The 23,557-nt window shown below is 37.7% G+C and overlaps 1 protein-coding gene across 1 annotated transcript in view; it reads right to left on the reverse strand.

Annotated features, from left to right (window-relative positions):
• Nucleotides 1-23,557, reverse strand: part of HS6ST3 (heparan sulfate 6-O-sulfotransferase 3) — a 327,701-nt gene that overhangs the window by 140,604 nt on the left and 163,540 nt on the right. The gene's annotated exons all lie outside the window — the stretch shown is intronic.

Raw genomic sequence — 23,557 nt, forward strand, 5'->3', positions numbered from 1 at the left:
CCTTTCAAACAACGCGCTTTCCCCTACTCAAAAATGCTGGTCCTTCCTATGTTGCCGCTACAAGACTCAGAGAAATTACTTCTCTCAAAAAACAAATGGGATGTGCACAAGAAAGGGAAAAATAAGCAAGCATCTTCCAAACCCTGAGACTAATTCACTCTCACAAGCACCCTCCTTCACTTCCCAACATGCACACTAAATGCAAAATGGTTCTCTCTGGAAACATGTTATTAAGGATTGTCATATATGGACATAAAGAAAAAGCAGAAGAAGATTAAAGCAAAGCAGAGACCCATTACAGCTTTGCAAGTTTTTCTTCATAAAATTTTGCGTTTTCTAGCAAGTATCCTACATATTTTAAACATAAAAATCAAAAAATTTAAAAAAAGTAATCCCACTGTACACCATAATCTATCAGACAGTGGCAATGTCTTAACTACCAATACATTCCACCACTGAGGGGAATTGTTCCATTTTGTATTCATTTTTCTGTCTAGAAAATAACATGTGGAACGAAATAGGAAAACACCTCAGTAGAGCTTCCTCATTCTAGGAATATTTCATTTAGAAGAGCTGACAAAACTCTCCCTTTGAACTGTCTTGTTTAGAAGAACATCATTTTGGAAAACTGCATGAAGTGTGTGTGGGGGGTGGAATCAGTATGCAGGCTCAAGGGAATAATTTTTATTTCCATATAATTTTGAACACACACATAACTTAATTGAAAAGCCTATATTAAAAGCTGATTACATCATTTCTGAACCATTCTGGTCTGCTTCTGAACAACCTCAACTCCCTGCTCACTGTCTAGGAAGCCTAACACAACCACACTTTCAGCTTGGATGCTTAAAGGCAACAGGTATGAATCTTCCACTCTCTCCAGCTCTTAAAGAATCTGCTAAACAAAGTGCAATGATTTTTTTTTAATTTTGTGTTTGAAAGTCATATTTGCAGTTTACAAAGCATCTTTTATTTTCGAAAAAAAAAATAATTCACTAAACCACTGAGGAGTTCATGAGAAGTGAACGAAAGACTCCATGAAAAATAAAACAAGAAACATTCATTTATTCTTCTATGACAGTAAAAAAAAGATATTACTGTTGTGGAAATACTCCAAATTAATTCATACTTGGTTGCCCAAATCACTGCCAAAATACACTTAACTTAAGAAATTGTAAGCGGCTGAAGACTGAAAGAATGATTAGCTAGTCTCACCTGTACCTTGCACTAAAGAACTCACTGAAGTCTATGGGCTTTGCTCAGGACAGTTAGGCACACGTTATCATTTACACAACTCTATCACTACTCTCTGCACTGCAGAAGCTTGACATTTCTCAAAAATAATTACTACTGCATATTAACCAAGCATAGGAAGGAGTGTAGCAAGTACAGAGAACAAAATAAGTGAAATCCTTCAGTGAAATTCCATCCTTAATCGAGCATGTTATTCTTCGGATTGCAGGAAGTATGCAAACAGTGAATAACATATTCCATATAGCACAGTAACTTGGAAAAAGCAATTTAACGGCTTTCATCCTCCATAATGAAGGTTTACCTTTACATTTACTTAGCTGAATTATACTCCTCTTATTCATTTCATGTACTACAATGTTCTACAAAATTTGGTATTCTGGTGGACTTACTTCATGTAGAAGCCTCTTTTGACTGCATAAGAAGTATCAGCTAAGAGCTCTTTTCATAAAGAGTTTTTTGATTGATGAACAGACGCTTTGATGCTAATGATATTTCTGAGGTTACTCTACTCTAAATGAAACTCATACTCAGATTAGCTAATTTTTAGTCTCTAAAGAATCATCTTAAGCAAAGGTCACTGAACTTCTCACTATGCAATTAATAGAGATTCAACTAGTAATTCCTTGATCAAATATTAGTAGTTTTGATTGGTCCCAGAAGAAACACCTTTTTTAATGTAAACTTGGCTCACAAATCAGAGCCACAGCTGTTGCTTGATATAATCAGTGTACAATATTCTAATCCCATGAACTCTGACTCAGCAAGCATCTGCTTTCCAAATAAACTTTATAAAACATTGGGTTTTTTTTAGAGCTAATTCTGTCAGCCAAGGTTTAAATGGAGACAAATCCCCAAACCTTACACAGCAACGCTTCAAAGTCAACCACTACACTTTGACTTCTTTTCAAAAGGCGTTTGCCAGGCTTTCAAATGGTTAAGACACAGTGCTGTGAGTTACAGTGCTTAATTAGTAGAGAGATACTGTTAAGATTTTTACTTAAATTATATTTGGGTTTAGTTAAAGGACCTCTTGGACCCACAATGTTTGATGAGCAGGTTTTAAATCCCAATATTTATTTTATTATACCAAAAGTCCCATGGCTAAAGTAAATTTATAACACCTGCACTCAAGACTCTATGTTGATTATCTGTTTCTAAGTACAGTTAGAAAGCTATAAATAGCCTAGGTCCAGGGCCTGAGATGGCAGCTATCATCCTCTCCTTCTGTCTTATAATTAAAATCACCTACAATCTTCTAGAAAGTTTTTATAATGAGACCTCTCCTACCATCAACAACAACAAAATTACTTTTAGATTCTTTTAGAATTGGACAGTATGTTAATACTTGAATATAGAGATCTTCCAGGTGAGGCATAAAACTGATTTTTCTTATCTTCTTGCATTAATGCATTCCATCTGCAAACAATCCTTGGGATTGGAAACAAACAGTAAGATCATTCTCAATAGCTAGGGAGGAGCTAGAAACAAGTTTATCACAGTAACATCATCTTCTAAAAAGGAAAAGCATAAAAACATAGAAATGGTGGTTGAAAGGGACCTGTGAGGTCCATCTAAGCTTCCACTTGATTCTTTATTATCACCGTTACACCATAAGGTCAGCTGTGGCTTTGTCTAGCCAAGTCTGGAAAAACCTTCAAGAACGCAGACTCTACTACCTCTTTGGGTGTCTTGTTCCAGTGCTGCACTACCTGTCTCGTAAAGGTTTTTCTAATGTGCAGTCTAAACCATCCCCATCCACAATTTCTGACCATTGCTCCTTGCTACATCCTCTGGCACAATAAAGAAGAATTTGTTGACTTTGTAAATGCCATTCAAGAATCTGAAAGCTGCTATTAAGACGGCTACTAGCCTCTGTTTCATGACCAGAAAAGCCCAACTCCCTCAGCTTCTCTCACACAGGACATGCACTGTAGGTCCCTGACCATCACAGCAGCCCTCCACTGGACTTCACCACTTTCTCAAGATGCTTTCTGCACCAGAGAGACCAAACCAGAGTATCCTGGTGCAGCCTCACAGTGTCAAGGAGAAAAGAATAAAAGCTTCTCTCCATCCACTCTTAATGTAGCCTAGGATAGGGTTCATCCTTATCGTGATGAGAGTCCTTACCTTGACTCTATACACCTGTGAAGAATCTCTGAGGAGGGAATTAGATTGCCATTAAGAAATACAAAGGAGTCTTAGCATATTGCACTCCATTCATTACACTGGTAAGTGCACAGTTGAAATGAAATACAGAACACAGTGACTTATGTTCCATTGCTTCCTCTTCCCAACTTAATGCAGATTGAGTTTCCAAACAATTTTGTGCCACCATGAAGAATACGCTTTCTCTTCAGCCATTGTTATTTTTTATTCCCAATATCTTGTCATACAATTTTGGCTAATTATAGCAGGACTTAAATGTATAAAAAAGGCAGAATTATTCAGCAGAGTATTTGTTGTTATATGCACGTTATCTGCTACTTTGTACAAGGAAAGAAGGGTCACTAATCTCCTTCAAAAGAATCTCTAGAAAGTATTTTTAATTCTTTTCAGAAGACTCTGCAGATTTTCAGATTACCCAGAGCTGAAGGAGCCATGGAAAACAAAGAGCCACACCACTGTATTCTTCTCCACTTTGTATAGCATGGACAATTTGTTCTCTGGATGCTCAAATTTGTCTCCTAAGTTCTTTGGCAAGTGGTCTGCTAAATGAGAGATCAGAGGTGAGGTCTATGTGCTCCAGAAGGCCAACAACGGGAGCACAGGCAAATCCTATGAAGGGTATGAATTCCTGCATTGTTGTTCATATTATGATTGCTCAAAAGAGTGCTCATTGCCAATGACACTCACTCAGATTTTACGATTCTGCAGGAACCAAACCTCTTAAACTGAATCCCCGAAACAGGCTATATTGTCCCTACGAAGATCTGCGCTTTGGTATCATCAGTTTTATACTTGTATAGAAGAGTAGTCCAGTCCTTCCTAGAAAAGCAGTTATAGTCCCACTGGTGCTATAAGCTTCCTAGGATGGAATTCATCTCGCTGAATTTTAGTAGTCTAAATATAAGCTGGTCATCAAGGCTGTTTTGACAGTTAATAAATCAGTTGGGATGAATCAATTTTTGGAGCAACCATCTTAGATGGCTGGCTATTTTAGGGTGGATTAATTACCCCCTGAAAGCCTCTCTCTCATTCAAGGAGAAGTGGAGAGAATCTAGGGCTGAGATTCACTTTGCTTCTGTTATAGCTCTACAATACAGGCATTGACAGCTGAACTAGTCATTTAGGGTGGATCCATACAGCACAACATTTTCACAAAGGATTTTTTTTAACCAGAACAAGCATCTCTTTCACAAAAATGTCGCATTATATCCTTGCAGTGACTGACAGGTTTGAAGATACCCTAGTAAAAGATAAGACAACTTACAGTCAAGTTATTGTTATAATTAGTTACATTATTGTTCTCTATCCAACATATTTTACATTAAGAACATTCCATAATCATTCAGTCAATCAATCAATTCATCAAAAATAATGCTCATATTGAGATTATATAAAGTTTCTGGTTCATTTTCTAAAAAAGATTATATTTGCTTGTTTAATAAGCCAGAAAAGATCTATTATAAAATATCTACGCCTTTCTCAACATGTTACACATTTAAAATAATGGTCTATCTTTGACTTGTAGTACTGAACATAAGAATTAGCATAAGAAGCTATCATTAAAGTAAAAATTAGCATAAGAAACATTATTACTCCTTGTTATTTCTAATAATTGCTAATAAGTTGACTATAAAGTATTATATACTAGTTTTATACTAGTAACTTAGACTTTATTTGTATTTGTACTTATACTAGATGAATAATAAAATATGTTTTCCTACTACAAAAATGTAATAATTAAATTAAGTAGAGTGAGGCCTTATAGAATTCAGTTTTGGTATCAAGAGTTGGGAAACTTCAGAGTTCTGAGACCATTTTTTTTTAGCTATCTTGAGTAATATATTCTCATTTTCAAAAAGCTATTTGTACAGGCAAAATTTGATATTTTTTATTAAAAATTTTGTTCACCTCACAATTTAATGCAGTTTTACTGATAGTGATATATGTCATTATTTTTAATCTACCATGCTCTGAAAAGCTTCTGCAGTTCTATAATTGTTAATGACTAGTTTCAGACTTTGTTGAATTAGACCCAGCTAGCAGGTCACAGGCCACGTCGTCATCCTGAGGATTTAAATTTTATCTATGCCCCAAAGGCAGAGCTAAAAGTAGTCCGGAAGTCCATCTTACACACTGCTCTTGGCAAGAAGAAAGGGAATTCACATTCCCAAAATGCCACCTGATGTGGGGAATGGAAGGAACAATCAGGCTGCTTAGACTGCTGGCCTTGAAAATCCCCAGTCTTCATTCAGCTTAAACAGTCTAAAATTGCAGGTGGTGTAGGAGGTGATGTGGCTAGAATATCTGCCTTCAAGATTTGCTCCAGCAGGGAGCCAGAAAAGATGGAGAAGATGCCGACATGGTAAAGAAAACGGAGAGCCTCCAAGGAGTATGCAGGCTGAAAAAGAGGAGTCTGTCCGGGGGAAGTAAGATTTCTCTGGCTATCAAAAGGTGAGTGAATACAGAATAACAAATCTGAAGCAGAATGGATGGAGAAGAAGGAAGAATATCAAAGTGGGATGTCCGTAAAGAAAAAAGGATAAAGAATACCAGGTGCTGACAGGTAAGAAAAAGAGTAACAAGAGGAAGCGGAAAAAAAGTGAGAAACTGGATGAAGCAACAGAGAAATCCAGCACAGAGAAAGCAATACTGAAGTCACAACATTTTATTTATTTCGGATTTATGCATTTCTGTATTCATCCATTGAAGGCAAGATTCCTTTTGAACTATCAATCATTTCTGCAAGATGTGACAAGTAGTTTTTCATCTAGACTCCCTTCTCCCATTTCCTTCTGTATGCCTTTTCAAAGATCGACAGATCACTTCACTAAGCTATCTATCACCACCACTGTATGGCAAGGCAGTAATTTTGGGTGCACATACAAACGCATACACACAGTCTCTCTCAATGATGCAGTTGTTTTGCTGATTCCACCAGTATCTGCAGCTTTATACCAGTATTTTTTTTCTTATATGTCTTTTGAGGCCATTACGCTTAACTCCTGTTCTTTCATGTGCATTGGACACAGCAACTTAATTTTGAATGCATGAGTATCTGATGCTCTGCAGCCAGTCTCCATAAAAGTTATCTTCTGTCAGGGCAGAGCCTACCACCTTTAACTGAAGCTTTTAAGGCCACTACTGTCCTGACAACCTCCTTTAATTCGTTTATCTCAGATTCTGGGCAGAACTAGATCCGTAGAGTGAGACAGAAGACATTGTCAGGGAATTGATGCATGCAAAAGGTTCTTCATTCCTTCTGTTTCAAAACACTATTTATTCTACAATGAAAGGCAGTAGGTTCAGAATTTCTCTAAACAGAGAGAGCTTTACTCAAGTTCACACCATCCGCCAATGGAGCAAGGGTTTTTGGAAGATACAAATAAATTAAACAGGTGGGTTCTCTGCAGACCTCCAACACTGATTGCTCAACTAACCACAGGAAGCAGCCTGGAGCTCTAATACAGAAAGCAAGATACCTGCCACAGGGAGATGTATATTCAGAAGAAGGAAGTTACTAGCTTGGAAACGAGTTAAAAACTGCCAAAGATTCAATTCACTCAGAATACAAAATGAATAGAGAGAAGGTCTGAAAGACTTCATTCTGCTAGAGTAAAAGCACAGAGTTTCAGTGGACCAATCTGTATCGCTATGAGTTAGCTGGTGAGTGAAGAGTATGTTTAGGGGAAAAGAGGAAGTCTGGAGCTAATATCTATCAGCAATTTAGACATGTCCCTGTGTTATAATTGTCTCAGATGGCTCAGACAAAAGACCTCCATGCCATCCATCTCCTAGAAGATGTGATGCATATGGCAAATACATGTTTTTGCAAGCTGGTTGTGATCAGTTTATATACATCCTTTGAAATCTATTAGGACAAAATTTGACCCCTAAAAATAAACAGTTAAGATGTGACAGTCTTCTCATCACAGACGTAGATAACCCATCAATGAATGGAGATGAAAAGCTGACATTCTAATCTTGAAGAATTCATATATTAGATGAAAAATGTCACTGACTTTTTAAGATGGAACAAGTACATTTGTATTCCAATAGAGTTATGCTGTGGCTACGAACCCAGTGCAAAAAATTTCTCAATTTAATAAAGTATTTGCTCCTTTTGGGTTCTTTTCTGCATTTCAGCAAAACACCCTGAACTGCCTGTTTCTTTTCTGATTAAGCTAGCCATTCTGCAAGAATAAGAATAGAGAAACTGACTGTAATACTGAGATATCAGATACTCCTTCCCTAGTGGTAGGTTCATAATCTGTTTTTAGAGTGTGACAAGGTAGAAGAGCTTAACTATTTCATCTGTCTGAGACTATGAAATAATTATTAACATTGCTTTCCTTCAGTACAAGCTTTACTTTGGTATAAGAGGGAATGCAGGAAAAGCTCAAATGCATACGCTTTTTTGCCCTTATATATACATACGTACATACACACACACACACACACACACACACACACATGTGTGTGTATGTGCACGCATGTGTGTGTGTATGTATATACACACGCACATACATATATATACATATAGATAATTATTTTTAGCACAGCTGCATTACCTTCCTTCAAAACAGCCAGTAAGGGAGAGGAAGAGAGGGAGACTGCTCTTCTGGGAAACTAAGCATGCCCAAGAGGACCCTCCAGAGACTGTAGGGCCTGGCAAGAGAAAAGGGAGTCACAGCTCAGACTGAGGGTGCTGCAGCTCCTGTAGGGACCGTACAGAGCCACGAGCAAACAACATAGACCTCAGAGAGATGGAAGGCAACTTCCTCAGGATCAGAGGGGTCTTTGCAGCATTCTCCACTATTCACAATCATTAAACTGACAGCTAGCAAAAAAAGCTTTTGCATGTACACAGTAGGTAAGAGGGATTTTTTTAATATATATATATCAGTAAAAATACCTGTGTACCTTTTATTTTCATTCTGCATTACCTAGCTACTTTGTGTTGTCCAGATTCAAGAAGTTATTTATTCTAGCCGTAACTCAGATAAAATCTGGCTTGAGTTCAAAAACCTATGGTCATCTTTGGAGAGCTTATTGGAGAAAGTACCTCTACTTCAAAGCTCTGAGTCAAGGCTCTATTCATAGTATAAATTAGGGAACCAGTAACAAGGCTCTACCTGGAAAAGACCTTGTTTTGCCATGAACAGAGTCATGTTTAGGATCTCCCAAAATTTTCCTCTGCCACTTTGTGATCCTGATGGAGCATGCTGCTACAGAAGTACGTTGCTAAAGCACGTTCATGTTCCTGGAGAGCATGAAAGTTGGAAATGAACCTCACCTCAATCCAGAAATTCCAGGGAGACTTCTTGACCTGAGGCAGAGCAGTACAGAATACAGCAAAACTATTCAGTGTAGCTCAGTCCAACCCTGACTTCCCAAGTAATATAGAAATGATGACAGTTCTTTTCCAACAGCAGCGTTAGGGAAAGCAGGCTCAGGACCGGCTAATTGGCTGCCCTTGAAAAGAGCAGACACAGGATGTAAGAGAGAAGAAATGACAGAAGTCAGAAACAGGAAGAAGTCTTCTCTGGGATTTGGATTGTCTCAAGCAGTTCACAGCCCACTAGACCTGGATAGATGGATAGTACTGAGGAGGTGTTGCCTCACAAAGCTGACTCAAATATCCTTAGTGTATAGGACACCAGTAAGGGGGACTTCAAGGATATCACTGTGACTTCTCATGTTTAGCAAGAAAAAATTGTCTAGGATGCTTCTGAGTAATATCCTGTATGTAGCTGAGAAGGCTCTATCGTTATGAACTTCTGTGTTTGTAAGAGACAATTTCAGTATCTTCCAAATCTATCGAAATCTTCACTAAAAGAGACTACTTAAAGGCAGAGGTAGAACACTAGGGGCAGTACCAGCTTCATCATACAAAAGTCTTTTGGAAACACAGTGATGTCCAGTATCTCTCCTTTGACTTAAATAACTGAAGAGGAAAGGATGAGCTGAAGCTGATTTTGATTGACTTCAACTGCCAATTCATGGACATACCATGTACCTTACTGATGAAGACCTTTTTTCCTTTTCCTCTGGAGTTCCCTAAGAGAACACAACAGACTACAAGTGAAGATCACTCCAAAATGCAGACAGGACGCTCAAGGATCACTGGCAGCCACAACTAAGAAACAACCAAAGTCTAGAGGTCTGAAATTCAAGGGCCTGATAGCAAAATAAAATTTAAAGAGATTTTTTTTTTCCTTTAGAGACAGAAAATAACACGGGTCCTACTACATTTAGGTCACTAGTTATATTAGAAGTCTTGGTGCTTTCCTGTATAGTGGGACAGGTGTGTGCTTTTATTAGTTTTCCACTTCCCTCCCCGTGCTATAAGAAAAATGACAAAAAACCTTAAACTGACAGAAATAGCAACAGCTTGCGTTCTTAAAAACACAGCCTTCCACAAGTAATCAAGCAGCTATTTTTCCATCCCCCTGAAGCATCTTTTCTTTCAGAAATGTATGTTCTAACTTGGATTTGTTGGAATAATGAAATTGTCACTTGAGCAAAGTAAGATGCCCTGGTCTTTAAAATGCATTTGCACAAGTGGTGGTGATTGATGAGCACTGGCCTGGAAATGTTTCCTGCTGCTTCATGCATTACTCCTCCCTTATTAACCTGCTCTAAAAATACTACATTTAATTTAAAACTTGAGATATGTGTACATACAGAAGCAAAAGTCAAAACAAATTGTGTTGTATTACTGTTGAAATTCTCAAGACCATCTGATTACAGAAAGATCTCTGTGCAATATTAACATAAAATGCTGAAAAAGCCTTTGATTTTCAGTGGAGTGGGATAATATCCTAAGACTCTCCAAATATTGCATTATTCAACTGGGTAAAACTTGGCTTTAGTGACTAAAAGACATGGAGGAAAGAACAGTATTTTCACTGTGCTCAGTACCACATGCGCCTATTCCTTTCTTTTCTGCACTGACCATATACAGCAGTTATCCAATCTAAAACAGCAATTTTTGTTACAGCGATATCTTAGAAAACTGTCACGACATTTTAAATCTTCATGAATTTTACAGTTTCAGGATACTATGTCTGGCAACTTTTCAGTAAAAAATCTTACAAAATGTATTTGCGTTGAAATAAATTGGAATAAAATTATTTACCAATAAAAATCAGCTGCATGATATTTATTTTCCATTATTCAGAAATTTGAAGACAGCTTCTACTTCTTTGCTAGACTGGACAGCTACAATCAAAATGAATTTTCTGCCTCAATTCACCTATTTATTCCAGACATTTCTAATTACACTTTTCTCAGGAATGGAAATGAGTGAAGAATGCAAACGTAAAAGATATTTTCCCTAATGTGAAAGAAACAAAACATATGTGCACAGTCTTACTATCCATCATACCTGGAAAGACAGCAATCCCAAACATAGGTCGATTGCTATTCCAGACACTTAAATTACTATTAACAACCTTCTGCTTAATCTAGATGAAATTCAGTAGATTTTGCATTGAAAAGTTGTTTCAAAATCCAAGAATAGACTTGTTTTCAAAATCTAATAAATTACTTTGCTGGCATGAAATAAGAATACACAAACTGAGCAGTTTCTTCCCACCACTACTAGTTCCTAAAGGAGCAGCCTAACATTCAATTCAGGCATACATAAACAAATGAATTTTCATATTGGGCAAGATTAAGAGGCACACAAATTAGGTCAGCTGTATATGACAGCTACTCTAAGGGGACTGAAAGTTACACTTTTTTGACTACTCCAGTCAATACTTCACCTGTTCTTTACGTAACAGACACCATAGCTACACTTCATCTTACCTAATTCAGGTGTTGAAAATTTAGATTTCTAAATTTTGTGTTACTGTTATCACCTTGAGCGTACCTTTAAGCTATATGACCTATATAGAAGAAGCAGGATCAGCAAGCAAGACCTGATACCTGATGGATACATATCAATCCATACTCAGATAATGGTCAGGCCCAGTGACAAGTAATTATGAATTATGCTGACTGTTAACACAAGAGGCTGTGGTTTGAAAAGGACAATCTGATAACCAGTGTAGGAATAGACTCATCATAAATCATGCAGACCAGCAAATCAGACAGCAGAAAAAGTCATAAATCTTGAACATTTCTCGGCCTTTGGGAAGAAACCTCTTTTGGTGTTGAAAAGTAAGCTATATTCCATCAACTTGATATTTTTCTAAGAAAAATAGAAATAAAACAGTCTGACAGAGTCAAAACTGTTGTATCCTTAGGGACTGATTACTTCTTGTATGCATTCAACTGTCAGTTTACACAAATGTCCCTGATACAGATGTCCAAGTACAGAAAGCAGAAAATTCAGAGTATGTCTTGCGGGCAACTAACTAGGAGAGTAAGGGACAAGCTGGAGCGGATAAGCCTTTATACACACATTTAGCTTGGGTAGCATCAGTACAAATCACAGAATGAGCTCCATGCACGCACACATAATCTCTCACAGCTTTCCCAGCGGTAGGTGTGTGATACGTCTGTACTGTATCAGAGGTGCTAGTGATACATCTGCATCACTGCGCGTATCAGAGAGGCAGCACCTTTGGAGAGTTTCCTCCTCAAACTCCACTCATCACTTAACGTTCCCAGGCAACATCATTCATCCTAGGCACCTTTTAGAGCTGAAAGAGAATTACACCTTCAGAAGGTGATTCTCCCGGCCTATTTTAGATGCCTATCTTAAAATGGGTGAATCACCCTTTGGAAGTGCCTGTTTCTCTCCACTGACTATAAATAAGTGAATCATCTCAGAGGAATTTGCCAGTTGGTTCAGATTAACATGTCTAACTTCAGACTTTTAAATTACATGGAATAAATATGACCATATATCTTAATTAAAAGGCTGGTTTAGATTGATGGAAAAAAGTTTGCATTTTTATTCAGTATCTGTAGGTTATAGATATAGCATAGTAGCTATCTACATAGAGAGAGACATAGATACAGCATATCTATATAAATTTTCTATCACTGAAAATAAATTTGTCTCAAGGAAAGAGGAAAAATTAAAGTATCATATCTCAATAGGAATTACAAAAATTGTGCTGTTATGTTCATGTCCAGAAGAAAAACTTTTGGACTCACAGCTGAGGAGGCATTAACACATCAGATGAAATTTAGCAAGAATAATAGCAATAGACAGTCATGTTACAAAATACACGCTTGGCCATTCCTAAATAGAAGTTGGAGAAAAAAAATAAAATAAATAAAATAAAAAGGTTTTTTTTATTTATTAAAATCTTTGCTCTTTATCCAGAGTAGTTTGTGTTAATGAAAATTTATGAGACAAAAGTTTTTAAAGTAAAACATCTGCAAAACAAAGACAACTTTTTCAATGTTTTATCTAAATTTGAATACTTCAAATGCTGTCTACAATATTGCTTGGGAATGAACAAAGCAGTTGATCTCATCCTTATGTGTCTTCTATATTGCTTCATTCCTTAAATTATCTTTCTAACAATTTATCTTTCAATTTCTAACAAATTATCAATCTAACAATTTCTGAGATTTCTAACAATATGCTGTCAACCTGGTACCCTGTTCTCTGTGAAGGTAGAAAAGATCTGAATTACATTAAAGTATCAGAGAAAAATAGGCAACTGATAGACAGAAATAAATTACAGTACACAGCTGAGCTGGTCACGCAGGTAAAAATAGGCAGCCTGGCAGATATGGGATTCCAGGAGAAAGAGTAGGAAAAGCAGTGCCTGATCCACAAAGACAATATCCAAAAGCCTTTCCCACATCAGGCATAGTGACTCAAAGCCAAATGGAGTAAAACCTTGCTTCCAGATAGAAGGCTGTTGGGGATCACTTTAATAGAGAACACTTAAGTCATCATCTTTGATAGGTGAGACTGCATCATTTATCAAAAATCTATGGTTAAATTTAATTTTCATGTGAGTCAAAGACAGTAGTGGCAGCACTGCTCCTTGTTGCTGATCTGCGCCTGTTGATGCTTTCTGAAGTGGAAATGATGGATGCCACATGTTCGAGCTGTGATTAAATTTGCTTTGACAAAGCAGCATGGAAATCTGATTTTCAATAGACTCTTGCATTTCACCTAGTGCTGAGTAAACAGATACAGAACATAATGCTATATGGTTGTCAAGCTGATGGCTAATTCATTGTGCCAGTCCAATCAATCTATCCATTAAAATATCACCTGTCAATATCAAGTAGGTTCAGTCTGGAAATTATATGGAAACAAGAAGCTGTTTAGAAGTAAACACAGCCAAAGTGGAATGTGTCAAAAGTTATTTCTGCAGATTCTCCCAACAGCTTACATCAGCCCCAGAAACAAGTACTGCAGAAGATCTTTGCTTCAGTGTGCTTGACACTTCTTCAACGTAACTGCCACCATCCAATTACGCTACAAAATGAAGGCACAATATACCAAAGTTCTCCCTACTGTTCAAACAAACTCCGTGTTACTGTTTGAAGAGAATGAAGCAGAAAATCACATTAAAAGTAAAGCTTATCTAAACCCTATTATCCAAATACTTGAAAATACTGTACTTTTAGTGACATCAGAAAGAGAAGTCTTCATACCTTGACTAAACGGGAGTAGGTGTGTGCAAGAGAGGCATCGTTGAGCTCTTCCTCATAGTTGAGGTCTTTGACTGCACTGAGCCCAGTACCCTTCATTTGGATGAAATTCAGATATTACCTGCCTTAGCGGCAGTTCTATAGACATTTCTGTCCTCTGTACAGTGCCTGAGGTCCGCTGTCATAACTACATACGGGGAGCATGTGGCTCTCAATATTACGTCTGCTTTCAGCATTCAGCCCCTAATCACACCACCAATCGCCAAGGCATGGCAAAAGGTATTTACATATACTCTGTAAAAATGTCTAAATCATCAATATAATGACCTTTTTTATTCTTTTCTTGGAAAAGGATGCCTAGAACCAGAGTAGCATGGATGCTACATTGTAAAACAACCCCTAGTCATTTGACAGGCTCAAGTACAGTAGTAATTAGAAAGGGTTATTTTAAGCTTAATTGAATCATGATGAAAAGAAAAAACATGCTAATAAGGACTAACAGTGGCTGCGATTTCTCTCTCCTCTATTCAGACCTTCACTACTTGACAAACCAGTCTGATTTAATACAGTCGTCTTCAGTAGGAGAAAGAGGAAAGGAAAAGATTTAGTTCAAATTAAACCAAGAAAAAGCTGAAAGCTCTTGGCTCAGAGTCACATGATATAACAGGAGTCACATCCAGTACTTGGCTTTATCAGAAAACTACAATGGAATAATGCTATTTTATTTACAAAAAATTAAGAGATACTCCGAGTTCTTTTAAGTTTATGCAGTCAACAAATGACAGAATAAGACCATTACCATTTTCACCGATATTGCCTTCTATTCCTAAGTGTGACTGTATCAACAGTTTGTTGTCCATATTATAAAGCTTAACACACCTGGAACTGGTAGGTTCATTGTCAACAGAAAGGTCAAAGCACTGAAGAACACTGAAAGTTCATACCAAGTGAACTGAGCAATAATTAGCACTTCGAATTTCATCAAGATAAAACATCTACCAGGATGCTTATACAATACTGTTAATACACAGAAAAATTACCAAGTTTAAAACCTGAGTATTACTTTGGACCTTTCAGAAAACTACTGCAAGCTTGAAATAAAGCAACTTTAGCAAGTGTTTATATGGTACATCTAGACACACATCATTTTGAAATATCTGCTTTCCCCTTTATTTGCTGTTGTACTATGTCATATTAATTGAAGTTGAAACAGTAATTTCCACACCAGATCACACCAGAGTCTGCTCACTCAAGCATCTCATCTCTAGTAAGAACAGTGCAAGAAAAAAATTTTACACAGCTATACAAATCTTACAGAAATTTTTAAAAAGATTCTCTAAAGTAAGTTTTATCTTGACCTGAAAAATTACCTTCAGAACTTACAGTGTGATGATTCAGAAAGATGAGCAGATGAACATGAGATTTAAGTCCAAATCCCAAATAGAGAGATTCCTGTCAAAATCTTAATCTGTGAAAAGATGGATGATAAGCATTTACTTTTAATTTTGCTGGTCATGTTTCATGACTTGTTGAAAAAATCCTGGAGAATTAGCTATATTTATAGAACTTGTGCCAAACTTCTCTGAAACTACTTGAAGTCAACTGCTTGAATACCAGGCAATGGATTATAGGATGCAGATGGCTTAAGCCAGCTCTGACCCAAGCTAACACATCCATATGGAGCAGCACTTAGCAGGTTAGAGATAGTAATTTGGGTCCAAAGGAAGGTAGTTTCCTACATATTAAATGTAGGAAAGAACCCAAAGCTGACAAGCTCTGTCTTTTTGCAGTCACAGTTTTCAATTCCATGCTAGTCTTGATTGAAGACTTGCCCAGGGTCATCAAATGATCTTTTCACTTTGGTAAAGACATGTCAGGTCCCCCAGAACCACCTCATGTACCCAGATATACATTCTGGAGGTTTGCTGTCTAATATATGAAGCTATTTTCACACAAAACCTGGCTGAATAGACCTTTTTCTGAAGTGGAAGCAGGGATGGTAGTAGAAATGCACTGTTAGTAGCTTCCTGTGTATGCCTTAGAGTCCTTCTTGTTACTGTTGGTAACTAGAAGACACTTCTTCCTCTCCTAACTGTGGGCATCCTGGTACAGGTGCCTTCTATAAATGTGGCATCTTTTCAATCCACTTTAAGAAATGAGCTGCATAAGTATGGCTTGTATCACAGTGCAAATTTTCCACACATTCTGATTTGGAAACTTGTTTTGTTTTCAGCTAGTTCTCTTGAAATCACTCTTTATTCAAAATAAACCAAGATTAAATACTAATGTAAATCTATTATATTCAAACCAGGCAACACAGCTACAAATATTTATAAGAGACAAAGATGAGGAATTGAAGGAAAAATGTATATTTAGTCTACTTAACCCAAAGATCAAAAGAAAGCACTCTCCTTCAACACACACCACTAAGACTGTCTTTCTGCATACCCTATCCTAACAGATTGCCTCCATTATAGAGAACCCACTCTAGTGGAATGCATGTGTCTGAGCAGGCAATTTCCTCTTTGCAGTCCCCTGCACGTCCAGATAGAATTAACTTTCCCTACTTCAAATGTATTTACTACTCCCTGCTCCTTCCAGTAATTTAATTACTTCCAATTTATTCAGAGGATAGCCTCACCACTCCTTGAAAACAACCTTTTTTTCTTCCTTGGATATGCAAGTCTTAGATTAGGCGTCATCTCTCCAGTAGTTGTAAGCAGCTTCCAGTTTCAGTTACAAGTAGAATTCTTCCAGCCCTCCTCACCTCTATAAACCAATGTATAAGTTTCAATCAGAAGCATCTCCATTCCCTGAAGTCTACATTTTGTATCCATGTACATTAAGAAATGTACCTGGAACAAGCAGGTATTTGGGATAAACGCAAGAAGCTCTCCATTGGCACTTGAGTATGTCCAGGGACAACCATCATTCACTGCTCTGGGAGGGCAGTGAGTTGACCTAAATCTGTCTGGTGAGATAAAGGAAATGATTCCTGCTAACACTGAGCTGGTGGAAGTTACATGGCTTCAAGACAGGTCTTACATGTGTTCAGAGGCCTAATGCTAGACAGACTAATAGGGGAATTTCTTCCCTGTGAGAGTGCTGGACCAGGTTGCCCAGAGAGGTTGTGGAGTCTCCTTCTCTAGAGGTATTCAAGGCCCGCCTGGATGCAACCCTGTGTGACATGCTCTAGGTGACCCTGCTGAGCGGGGAAGTTGGACTAGATGATCTCCGGAGGTCCCTTCCAACCCTACTGATTCTATGATTCTAATAAAACTTTGGAAACCACAAGAATCAAGCGAAAATCTGAGAATCCGGTTTCTCCAGGCCCTTTAGAAGGGATTACACCCTAGATTCTCAACGTCTTATTGCTTTGAAGAGAGGGGAATCAAAACCACCCATCCATCCTTTGATAAGGGTCACTTGGAAGGAGCACTATGTCAACAGATCATTCCTCTCTGGCTTCTTGACTGGATTTTCTGCCTTTTATTATGCCAGAATCCAGAAGACTAGGAACACTGAGCAGCCTGACAGTTACGCTTATATTAAGTATTTGAGTAAGTTCTTTGGTTGATGTTTGAGTTACTGAGAGAAATTCCACGCAAAAATGAAAAGATAATGTATCAAAGTATGTGAAAAGCTTCACCAGGAGAGGTACAGAAGTTGCCAGGTATACACAGCACATGGAACAGTTACAGCATGTTCGATAGTTTATGATTTGAAGCCTTAAAGGATTTTAATGCATTGTCCAATGTTCATGGGGCATGAGAGAAAAATTTTTTTCTCAGACACATTTTATTAAAGGCTGTATTATAACTTAAGTAAAAAAGAAATGACTAAGCCTGAGACAACGCCATACAGGCAAGAAGCTCTGTAACTGGTAGGAAAGGCATAATTCAAACAGCACATAATTTTGCTTCAATATTAAAATACTAAATTTTAATTTAATGACTCCAACTTGTTTTATGTATTTAATAAAGAAGGTCCAAGACTTTGGCTCAATAAATTAGCACTGAAACCTGAGATACCATCACCAGTACTTATGCAACAATATAATATACAATTAAAAGCCCCAATAAAAAAGCTGCACTCTAAAACGTTTCCAAAACAATTTAACTTCTGTCAGCTGTTACAAGTTTCAAAAACACTTTCATAATTAACTGTCTGATCTGCCTAAGTTTCTGCGAGAAAATTGAGCTATAATTGTTGAAAATTATTTTTGAAGAACCAACACCATTGCTAGAGTAGGGGAAACAAATATTAAATTTAAGCTCTGAGTAAATTTACAGCAAATAGGAAAGCATTAATTCAAGTGTCAAAATAGGCTCTGGACAGAAAAAAAAATGAGGCACTAGGAATACTGTTAATCATGTCTTAACCAGAATAGCATTAAAACTATGAGATAAATTAACCACAAGACATGAAGTAGTAGCATTTCCCTCAAAACCAACACAAACAGAACTAGCAAATTTATCTTTGACAAAATAGAAACACCTCCCATAATTAAAGGAAAAACAGGGTAATATTCAATGAAAGCAGAATAAAACACTATCATCACCAGCACAAGGGAGGAAAGAGGGAGAAAAGAAATACAGGTTTAACAAACCACAGAAGAAAAGCACTACGTGAAAAACCTGTAGTTAAAAATTGAAGATAACAAAGAAAAAAATCCAAAGATGTCAGCCCAAAATATTTTCCTTGGGAAATTTTGTAGGAATGAACTCAGTATTTACTCTTTGAAGGCACAATTTTTACAAAATAGAAGTTCTATTGATTTGGTTAGTGGAAAAAAATACAATATTTTAAAAAATAAATTTGGAGTAAGGACAAAGCAATACTTTCTCTATATGAAAAAACTATATCGTGGTTATGTCAGCTGCACTTGCAAATATTGGTGATAGCTGTTTACAAAAATAGGAATATTTTCTATTTTCAAATTATTGCTTCCAATTTAATTCCTGTTTCTCTCAGTGCAGTCAAATTGTTGCAGAAATCCAGATGGTTATAGGACATTTTTACTTTGTAAGAAGGAAATAAAAGGAATCAAAAGTAGCTCGCCAAACAAAAACAGGATTACCCTTCTCTGAAAGAATTACATAGTCTGACAAACATTTTGAGAGTGGAACTTCTTAACATTTTTAAATTTCCCGCAGAATGACAGTTTTGAGCTTCAACTACAAATGACACAAAAGAGTATTTAGGATGCACTTTTGAAGCCTTTCATTTATTATCAGTATGGCCAGATGTCACAAGCAAAATAGTCTTGACTCGGGGAATTTTACTTTACTTTTCCTCCACTGCTCCTTGTTTTACACTGCTCCCCTGCTCCTGCGTGGGTCCCCCAGGGGCCACAGTCCCTTCAGGGGTGTCCCTTCTCTGGCAAGGAGCCTCTCCTTCCAAGAGCCCCTCTCCAGCCATGTCCCCGACAATGTCCCCTTTTGCACGTCTCCCCCATTTCTCCTCTCTTTTCTCCAAATGTGTGACTGGCGAAAGGCAGGCCGTGGCTTCCCACCCCCAGAGATCACCTCGGCCGCCCCCAGCCAAACCCTGCAGCTTACGCCCAATGCCCCAGAATTCCAGTAAGACTCAGAAGATTTCACATTTTCACCGTAACGGCAGGAAAGAAAAACTACACCCAGTGACTGTAGAGGCATCAAGCACCAGAACATGGGAGCGAGAACCTTCCTACTTACCACAGGGTATCAACTACATGAGGGTTGAGGGTGACCCAATCCTAGTAACAGAATAACAGAAGGGTCTTTTTTTCTTGACAGACTCCAGAGTGAATTGACAACATGTTCACCAAACTGAAAATCCGTTCATCCACTGAATATTGCTTTTCTTTAATTTGTGAATAGATGCTTGTTTCCATTTCACTATTCCATATGTAAGGATGCTCCAAATCAAACAAACAAATAAGCCTTCACACTCAAGAACATTTGGCGTGGTTGCTCGTTCTTCATTACACATTATGCATGATTTGTCACCAATTCGTATCCTGCTGCTTCTATCTGGATGGCAGCACTTCACAATCCAGGAAGCCAGCAAAGGCAAACTGGCTCAGGAGTTCAGTTTTAGCAGGGAAGGGAGAGCTACTGCGGGGAGCAGGCCCTTTCAATGTTTTCAGTTTGGAAAAAATAGTCTAATTTTTCAGTCAACATCTTCAGAGTTTTTTACTGTTTTTGACACAGATCAACTGCCACTGGTAGCTGGGGCTATTTCTGCAGCATTGCATACTATTCAGGAGTCAAACAGTGTAACAAATCTGGCGTTATCTAAATTCTAGAAGAGCAAGGATGATGTGTCTCTCTAGGATAGTAATGGACATACTATGGGCTGTATCTTAGGTTTGCCAATGGTATTTTAAGCTTGTTTTGTTTCCATTCTTTGGACTCCACAAGCAACCTATCTGCTCAGCTGGAAAGACCACATACGATTTACCGGTGCTATTGGCTTCTCATGGCACAAATAATTTGTAAGTGTAAATTGCTTTTGTCATTATACAGTGGTAAAATAATGCTTTGAAACCATCTATCAATTCAGAGAGCAGTTTTGCAGCCAAACAAATCCACACGCATGAGTAAAGAGGAATAATTTAATCCAGAACACATGCAGGTTCCCTTTTTTATGAATATTAATTTGATTCTAGGTTATACTCCCTTTGAAAAAAATTAAAATAACTTACAGATTAGCAACAGATTATGAAGGAGAATAAGCCAACATGAATGCATTGCTAGCAATAAGGAAACATGAAATTCTTTACACCATTCTCTACAATAACAAAATAAAATAACTTTTACAGCAACTTTTGCTTTGACCCGTAGTATTTGATAGGTAGCATTAATACATTGGCAATAGCTCAAAGGTTTCACCTGACCACCCAAATCAACAAGAATTTTATTGTTATTCATCCACAGTCAGGGAAAAATGTGTGTAAATATAAATCATAATGCTATCAAAAAAGTCCACAGCAGTGGGAGACTGAATACAAAATTAAAAGAAAAAAAAGTTTTGTGCAAGAACAGTTTATCAGCAATAAATAAACAATATGCCACTGAGGTTTGCTATATAAATCAGGAAAGTACTGGCTAAGACAATATTAGTCTAATTCCTTAGTTAACAGCCTGCATCAGAGACCTGCTCACGTCACTGTCAGTGACCATAACGAAATATTTTATCCTTGTCCCTGGCAAGGTCAGACCCAGCTCTACTGGCCATTAACGACCGCGCCAGAGGCGCAAGGCACATGGAGCAAGGCAGTTGTCACACACATATTGTTACCAACTACTGTATAACCTGCTGCTGACACACATCATTATCTTCTCCATTAAAAGCCTAGGAAGGTTAAACAACATACTGTATAGAGCTTATGCATCACATTGATACACACAGTAACCCATTTAGATATAAGACACATCCTGATAACACTTGGCTATTAATGTTGAGCAAGGTCTAGCAGATCTATAGTCAGGTATCTTGCATACAATTTCCAATCACAGTGAATTAATAGTACATTTTTTAAATCTTATTAGCAGATTAATCTTTTCATTGTCAACTATTAGCTGTCTCTTTCATCTTTAAATTCATGCATGAAATACTAAGGATACAAACAAGCTATAGATATAGTATGTTAATTCCAACGGACATTATTCACTTTTTATGTAAAAAATATGAACAAGTTCATATTTCTTTTCTAGATACATGGTCATCCAGGACACTGAAACCTGAATCCCAATTAACTCAACATTTGCCTTTAAAGTTCATGAGTTAAATTAGATCAAACTCTCTGATTTGTAATATAAGTGAGCACACTTAGGTTTATCTCAATTTTTAAGTGAATTAAGATAAATCAAGTAAAGGCCATCACAATTCTGAACCAGAAAGGTTAAGCAAGGATTTAATCTAATTTAACTAACTTAAATTTGGCTGCTTAGTGAAAGCAAAGAGTTGGAGCCTAATTTAATCAATCTACTTTAAAAATCAATTTGGATTAGTTTTCCTGAATGACCCTGTGTAGACAAACCTCTGCTCTCCCAACACAGATAAAAGTATCATTGTGCTAGCCTGCACAGTTTGATAAGAGAGTATTAGCTTTTAGGTAATAAAAAAGTGCTGGATCAACAAACAAATATCCCAGGTAGCAGCATATTCACGTACCTCTGCTAATCTGACCAAATTACAACGAAGTACTATCAGTGAAACCATGCAGAGAAGCCAGAACTTCCTACAGACTTCCCATGCTCGCTGTCCTGGGATGATTTTGGTACTGAGGCACTGGCTCCTGTCATTGAAGTAGCGATGGAGCAACACCAACCAGCTCTCATCAGCCAAAGCTGCTCCCTTGGTGGCGCTAGCACAAGTCCTCGACAGCATCCAAGCCTCAGCCAAGAGTCGCACAATAAACTCAGGTGAGTTAATGCCAAGAGCAACTGTGCTATGTCATCCTCAGGCGCTAGGTAGAAATCATAGATCTGCATCAGCTCCTATATGCCCTATGCCTATATGCACTGCAGGATTAACCCAGATAGCTGGAAATACTGGAGAGGGAGAGAGAAAGAAGTGTACTCTGCTGTATCTCAGCACTTGCCTTGTAGCATACATTGAGTTTTCAGTGAAGACTAGATTCACAGTTTGTACTCACACCTGCACAGTTTTGTCTGCTGGACTTCAGAGAACTGGGACTTTCTCCTACATTTTTTTACAATACCCAATATTGATTGGAACAATTCTCCAGTTTATCTTATTCATGCTGCAACCCACTTAGGAGAACAGTGATCACCAAAACACTGATTAGAGCAGGAATTTTAAAGCCTTCTGTTGAAATTGTGCTGCTATGCAGAAATAAAAACTTTATTCTGGGTTCAGAGATAGTAAATAAGTAAGACCAGGAAACCACAATTCAGCAGTGAGGATATTTAACTTGTGGGCAGAGAAACTGAAATTCTGGACCTGACTCTCTTAGCTACTGGTCTGCAAAAAGAGTGCTAAGAGCAGAACAGGCTAGATATCCCACCACTGGGATTCACTATTGAGCATTCACTCTGTGGCTACAACTGTCTCTTCCTAATCTGTCTGCGTCAGAAGCAAAAGTGATCTGTACTGCTGTCATAAAAACCACTTCAACGTCCCTCATTTCTCCTATTCACTATATACAGAATAAAGGTACAACTTCAGATACTGAATTCTATCTTGAGGGCCAAATGTCTAAAGCTTAGGTGCTGCAATGCTGAAACCTGTAAGTCTAAGTGCTGTAGCTAGAACATCAAGGCTGATAAACTAAAGAAGCTATCCTAAAGCTGATCGTGAGTTTGATGCTGAGAATATCCACAAGCCTCTGCTTGCTAATGGCCCCTGCAGATCTGCAGAATTTAAGGCAAAATGGAACTAATAACCAGGTATTGCAAGAAAATAGGATCAAAAGAGAAAAAGTTAAAGGACAGAAAATAAATTTTCAGCAGTGGAGACAATTAACCTCTTTTTTTCAGCATCTCTGCCTCATAAGGACGACTGCACCTTAGAGTTTGCTATTTTACCATTGACAAGAGCCTCAGGACTACCA

Source organism: Rhea pennata, chromosome 1 (assembly GCF_028389875.1).
Source record: "Rhea pennata isolate bPtePen1 chromosome 1, bPtePen1.pri, whole genome shotgun sequence".
Taxonomy (NCBI): domain Eukaryota; kingdom Metazoa; phylum Chordata; class Aves; order Rheiformes; family Rheidae; genus Rhea; species Rhea pennata.